The sequence below is a fragment of the Leptopilina boulardi genome, unplaced genomic scaffold, assembly GCF_019393585.1.
Source record: "Leptopilina boulardi isolate dan_hultmark-lab unplaced genomic scaffold, ZJU_Lbou_2.1 LbouV2_399, whole genome shotgun sequence".
NCBI classification, from domain to species: domain Eukaryota; kingdom Metazoa; phylum Arthropoda; class Insecta; order Hymenoptera; family Figitidae; genus Leptopilina; species Leptopilina boulardi.
This window is the reverse complement of record NW_026137972.1, coordinates 1596537-1604317: the sequence shown is the minus strand read 5'-3', so window position 1 is coordinate 1604317 and position 7781 is coordinate 1596537.

The following is a 7781-nucleotide window of genomic DNA, read 5'->3' as shown; positions in this document are numbered from 1 at the left end:
AGATATGTAGCGTCACTTTTACAAGTTTATATCTATTTATTTGTTTTATTTTTTTACTATATTTTTAAAGGGTTTATTAATTTTTAAAGACTCGTGTTTTTAATTGAATTTTTGCAAATGGTGGCACAATTTTTACCGGTAGTATAAATAATATTGAAAAAATAAAACACTGGTATATTTTAATGTTAATAATATTAAAAAAGTTTAAATGAAAAAATTATTAAGCAAATATAAAAAGATTAAATAAAATTTGACATATAAATAAAAAACGTTTTTGAAAATAAAATTCATAACAGTATTTACACCTAACCTAAAATCTGACACGTGCGATAAAACGCATATATAGTGAAAATTCGGCGTCTTAAAAATTCTACACGGAGAGAAATCTGCTGCGATTTGCGCATGAGCAAGTCCAAAGGAATATAGCATGGACACTTCCAAGCAAAAACCATAAGATTCCATCTGAACTTGTAACTTGTAACTTTAAACTCCTATGATAATTCACAGGAGGAAAATAGCCTTAGGTCTGTTCACAGGGAACATAATGCAAAGCAAGGCGACCTATCTGGCCACGGCAATGATAGAAAGTTATATACTGATTGGTTAATCAATAATTTGAAGGGAAAAAGACTAAGAGGTTATATATTACATATATAAAGCAAAAGCGCGATAAATAAATTTAAATTTAAATTTAAAATTAAATTAAAGATAAAAGTAAGTTATATAGAAATATTATTAGAATTAAGAAAATCAATAATTAACAAAAGGATATGAGGAAGAGGATTCTTTAAAATAAGTTCAAATGAATATGGAGGGTAAATTTTGTATTTAACAAGGTTTTTTAGAAAATCAGATCTATAAGTTGAATATTGAGGACACTCCCAAAGAACATGATTAATATCATGTGATTCATTACCACATGATAAACAAGAAGCTGAATTAATAAAATTTTTCCTTGCTAGACTAGCTGGCAAATTATAATGATTAGATCGAAGTCTTGAAATAATAACTATTGTTTTTCTATTATATTTAGTCTTCCAAAACCAAGGTTTTAAAGTAGAGTCCGAGAAAAAATTTTGAAAATAATAAAGGCCCTTATTATTAACATTAGAATGATTTAACCAATAATTACAAACTAAATTATAAGATTCAGAAAAAATTGAAGGCCACAAATCAGAAAAAGATAAAGGAATATTTTGAAAAATACCTTCTTGAGTAGCTGATCGTGCTAAGGTATCCGCTATTTCATTACCGGGAATACCCAAATGACCGGGACACCAAACTAAAGTTATATTAAGATTATTTTCTTTAGCATTCCAAAGAAGATTACGTAATTTAAAAATTAAAAATGAAGTAGAAGGACGAGGAGAAGATAAGCAAGCTTGTAAACCACTTTTAGAATCGGAGAAGATGATTGAATGGGGAATAGAATTATCTAATATAATCTGAATCGTTTCGCAAATGGCTAAAATTTCAGCCGAGAATATAGAACAATGATGAGAAATTTTAAACATAAGATTTAAATCCCAATGTGGAGAATAAATAGAAAAGCCAACAGAAGATTCAGGAAATTTTGAACCATCAGTATAAAAATGAATAGAATTATTATATTTTTTTGAAGAGGAAATATTAAGAAAATCTGAGATCGGAGCTTTACTATTCTTAACAATAAAACCAAATTGTAAATCAACAGAGGGTTTAAAAAATTGTAATTCAAATGGACAAAGATAATTTAAAGGAGTAAATGAATTAAACATTAAATTTTGAAAACCATGAAGTTTATAAAAAGAACGTAAAAGAAGAAAACCTTTATCTAGGTTATAATAAGTATTATTAAATTTGGTTAAATAAAAAAGGCGTAACAATAAAGACATAATAGGATGAGAAAAAACATTAAGAGAACGAAGAAAGAAACGATCAGAAACTAATTGAAATCTAGAAATAAGAGGAAATTCCTTTAATTCAGCCTGCATTACAACAATAGGTGTAGAAATACGATAACCCAAAATAAGTCTTAAAAATTTATTGTGTAATTTTTCAAGTTTATTAAATAATTTGTCTTCTTTAAAAATAGAAATGGCATGACAACCATATTCAAATATACTTCTAGCCAAAGAATGAAAAAGTATACTAAGGATTTTTGGATGAGATCCCCACCATGTCCCACATAAACATTTCAGAATATTCAAAACCCCATAACCTCTTTTAAGTAAATCATTAAAATGAGCATTCCAAGATAAAGAACAATTAAAAGTAATCCCAAGAAATTTAGTTTCTGCAGAAGGATAAATATGATTATTTTGTAAAATTAAAAAAGTATTATCCGGAAGTTTATTAATAGAGATTGGAAAAATTAAAAATTTAGATTTAGAAGGTGAAAGAGATAAACCTCGATTTTTAAGAGAATCATTTAAATTAATTAAATTTTGTTGTAAAATTTGAATAGCAATTATTAAAATTTTATTAGATACATATAAAACTAAATCATCAGCATATTCTAAAATTTTGCAATTAAGACATTTATGTAATCTACGAGTATAAATAATATATAAAATTGGACTTAAGATACAACCTTGTGGAAGGCCTTTATTCAAAATGTGAGGACCTTCATTTTTATCGTTAATTTTAAAGAAAATTTTGCGATTAGAAATTAAATTATAAATAAATTTACAAACATTAATAGAAATACCTAATTCAAGTAAATCATTAATTAAAACATTTGGAAGAACATTGTCATAAGCAGCAGCTATATCAAGAAAAATGCAAGCTGTATAATCTTTTTCAGCAAGAGATAAATGTAATTGAGAAGATAAAATAGCTAAACTGTCTGCACATGATTTATTTTTTCGAAAACCATATTGGAATGGAGAAAGAATAGAATTATTTTCCAGCCAATAAGTCAAACGATTAGATATAAGATTTTCCATAATTTTTAAAAAACAAGAAGCCAAGGCTATTGGACGAAATTTACGTTTAGTAGTTTTTGGAAGAAGAAAAATAAGAAATTCTTTCCAAGAATCAGGAAAAGTTCTATAAAAATAAATATTATTAAAAAGATGTAGAAGAAAAAGTAAAACATGTTTAGGAAATTTTTTAATTACTTCAAAACTAATCTTATCAAGACCTGGAGATGATTTAACTTTTACTTTTTTAAGAACTAACTCTAATTCTTCAAATGAAAAGGGAGAATCAAAAAAGGAAGAATGAGAATTATCACTTATAGAGTTTAAAGAAGAGTTTAAAAGATGATCATTAGAAGTAATATATGATGGAAGAGAAATATTTGGAGCATTATCAAAATTATTGGACATCTCTAAAAAATCTCGAATATAAATATGCATATCTTCAACAACATCTAAATTTGCAGGACAAGAAGTAATAGAAGGTGAATTAAGCATTCTATGTCTAAAGCCTTTTATTTTTTTCCAAATAATAGAAAAAGGAGTATTTAAAGATAATGATTCACAAAAAGATCTAAAACTTTCTTTTTTAATTAATTTAAATCTTTTCTTAGTAAAAGCTTCAAATTTTTGATGATCAATAAAATTTTCATAAGAAGAGTTATTTCTATATTTCTTTAATTTAGCTAAACGTATACGAGAAAGTTTATCACATTCTGCATTCCACCATGGAGGAGAATAAGGATAAAATTTTTTCCTAGAAGGTTTCCGATCTAAATTAGGGTCAGCAAAATGAAGAGCTGAATCAACATTGGAAATAAAGGTATTATAAGCATTGAGAACATCATCTGAAGAATTAAACATTGGAAAAGAATCTTCATCATAATAAGAACCCAAACATGTTGAAAACTTTCTCCAATTTATTCTTTTAAGACAATATTTATGAGAAATAAAATTAAAGAAGACAAAATGAATGCCAATTTTAATAGAAATAGGAAAATGATCACTACTCAATTTATCTTCTAAAACATCCCAGGTAGAAATAAGTTTTAAATTATTTGAGATTATCGAAAGATCAATAGCAGATATAGAACCAAAAGGATATGAAATTAAGGTAGGTTTACCATTATTAAGAATTGAGAGGTCATAATCAGGAAAAGCTGAGATAAAAGAATCACCTATATTACAAGATCTATCACATCCCCATAATAAATTATGACAATTAAAATCACCTCCTATAAAAAGAGTAGAAAATTGTGATAAAGAGATAAAAAATTCATCAAAAATAGAAAACCAATCTAAATTTGAATTTTGATAATTTGGAATTCGATATACATTTACAATAATAAATTCACCAAGATGAGTCTGTAAAGAAATGGCTTGAGTATCAAAAACATCATCAAGATTAAAAACAGAATTAATTATTTTGAAAGGAATATCATTTTTAATTGCAATAAGAAGACCACCACCAGAACGACCGATGCGATCTTTACGATAAATATTAAAAGAGGGAATAGAAAAGGAAACTTTAGGTTTAAGCCAAGTTTCACATAACAAAATTATGTCATAATTTTGAGATATACGCTCTAAAAATCCTTTTTTAGGAAAAATACTATGACAATTCCATTGAAAAATGTTCAAAAAAGAATTATTATTAGAATTCATAATAAAGAAAATTAATTAGTGGAAAAATTGAGAGGAGAATTGATAGATTGAGGATTTAAAAAAGAATTTGAAAGTTGAGAAAGAATATCTGTCAGAGGAGAAATTTGTTTAAGAAATTGTGTAAGTTGAGAAATTAAATGAGTTAAAGTTTGTAAATTATCAGGAAGAAAAGAGGGAGTAACATTTCTATTGAGAGATGAAATAGATGCTGATACAGGAATAGGAATTTGAGACAAGTTAGAACTATGAGTTGATTGTGAAGAATTCAAATTAGAAGGAATAAAAGAGGATACTTGATTAGTAAGAAATTGATTCTTATGATTTACAGAATTATTTTGAAGAATTTTAGATGACTTTGATTTATTAGATTTCAACAAAGTTGGATTAAGAACAGGAGATGAAATAGAAGAATTAGTGCCCATAGCTGAATCAAGGTCGACTTCACCTAATTCAGGAAAATTAGAATAATTAAAGCGAGGAACGGAAACTGACTTTATGTTAAAAAGAGGAGTATCTTTAGAATTTAAAAGAGATGAAAAGTCAAAGGAAAAATTTCCAGAAGTAGCACGTTTTTTCTCGGAATAATAAATTTTCTTAGCTAATCCAATAGAAATGTTTCTATAAGCAGCTAATTTCATTATATTATTTTGATCCTCTCGGCTTGGACATAATTTATCTGTACTAAGATGAGGTCCAGAACAATTTAAACAAACTGGTGGTTTTCCAGAATTAGGACAAGTAGAACCTTCCTCATGACGTGAATTGCCACACGATAAGCATCGAGGATTTTTACATATGCTTGAAACATGACCAAACCTAAAACAAGAATAACACATTTTAGGTTGTTGAATATAAGGATGAATAACTGACCTTGAACCATAAAGATAAAGAAAATTTGGTAATTCTTGACCTTCAAATTTAATTTGAACAGTTGAACCTGGGAACAATTCACCTTTGTCATTTTTAATTAAAAATCTACGCGCTTCAAGAATTTTAACGTTTAAATCATTTGTAGAATCTTTGATAATATCATCCATTTCAATATCTTTAGGAACAAATCGAACAATTCCTTCTCTTGAAATATTAAAATTTGAAATAAAAGCAGATAAATTGACAGATGAAAGAATTTCATTATTATCCACAAGTAGTATAACAAGGGGGCTTCTACCCCAGGTTCTGATCTCGGCTAAGTACCTGCAGTCGGTAACTGCTCGGTCGGTAATGCAGATTTCTACTTTATCAGCAGTCGGTAAGGTAGGAATCTGACAAAAATTTCAACTCGACTGATAAGGTAGGAAACTGTTTTACCGACCGAACATTGAAGTTAGTTTACCGACCACCTAATAGATGGCGCTCACTTCAGAGTGTGTTGCCGACTTTAATTAACCTGTTTTATTAAACATTGAAGTTAGTTTACCAACCACCCAATAGATGGCGCTCACTTCAGAGTGTGTTGCCGACTTTAATTAACCTGTTTTATTGAACATTGAAGTTAGTTTACCGACCACCCAATAGATGGCGCTCACTTCAGAGTGTGTTGCCGACTTTAATTAACCTGTTTTATTGAACATTGAAGTTAGTTTACCGACCACCCAATAGATGGCGCTCACTTCAGTCGGTGGTTTTAAACTTTTTTACTGAATTAGTTTACCCGCCACCCAATAGATGGCGCTCACTTCATTTGGTGGTTTTTAACATTTTTTACTGAATTAGTTTACAGACCACCCAATAGATGGCGCTCACTTCAGAGTGTGTTTTTAAACTTTTTTTTACTGAATTAGTTTACCGACTACCCAATAGATGGCGCTCACTTCAAAGTGTGGTTTTAAACTTTTTTACCGAATTAGTTTACCGACCACCCAATAGATGGCGCTCACTTCAGAGTGTGTTTTTAAACTTTTTTTTACTGAATTAGTTTACCGACTACCCAATAGATGGCGCTCACTTCAAAGTGTGGTTTTAAACTTTTTTACCGAATTAGTTTACCGACCACCCAATAGATGGCGCTCACTTTTATTATCAACTTTTTTTTTAGAAATTATTTTTTAATTAAAACTGTTTTACCGACCAGTTAATTAATTTATTAAAGGTAAGTTGATATAAACAAATTATTTAATTAGGTTCATAATATTTTGAAAATAAATATTATTTTTTCTAAAAAAATATTTTTTAATTAAAACTGTTTTACCGACCCAGTTAATTAATTTATTAAAGGTAAGTTGATATAAACAAATTATTTAATTAGGTTTATCATATTTTGAAAATAAATATTATTTTTCTAAAAAATATTTTTTAATTAAAACTGTTTTACCGACCCAGTTAATTAATTTATTAAAGGTAAGTTGATATAAACAAATTAGTTAATTAGGTTTATCATATTTTGAAAATAAATATTATTTTTCTAAAAAAAATATTTTTTAATTCAAACTGTTTTACCGACCGAGTTAATTATTTTATTAAAGGTAAGTTGTTATAAACAAATTATTTAATTAAGTATAAAATATTTTATTATTTAATATGTTTTTTATTTAAAAAATAATTAATTTTATTTTTTATAAGTGAAATTGTTTATAAATTCTTTATAAACAATATAATTTTTATTGTTATTATTAGTCAACAAATTATTATTAATTTATTCCACTAATTAGTTTACTTAATTATTAAGTTCTTTACAAAATAATTAAATTTGGAATTTTAAATTTTAATTCTCTTCGCGCCTTCCTATGAACATGCGCAATGAGAATACATGTGAATCAGCCGTAGTGAAAAAAATATGTGTGTTTCCCATCATAAAGACGCTGTCAAAATAAATGGACGCTGGCAGCCGAGAAACATGGTACGTATTAATATTCTATATAATATCGTTTATTATTATTATAATATTAATTAAATGTTTAAATTAAATAATTTTCTTTTTTAGGATACTGAAAATAAAGAAAACCGGGACCCGGAGGGCTCCAGAAATCAGGTGGTAAGTGTTTATTTCAAAACAAATATTTTAACCTTTTTTTTGTTTTGAATTTAAGGAAGTTCTCTCGCAAACAGAAATGACGAAGAGTTAATTATCAAATTTGATAAACTGATAGATAATGGTTTAAAGAAGATGTAATTAAATTTTTAGAGATCTAGGTGGATTTTGACAAAAGATATAAATAATTTTCTCTTTTCACATTTAACACGGGTTCTTATGGGAAATTGAATTTTTTGGTCTGAAAT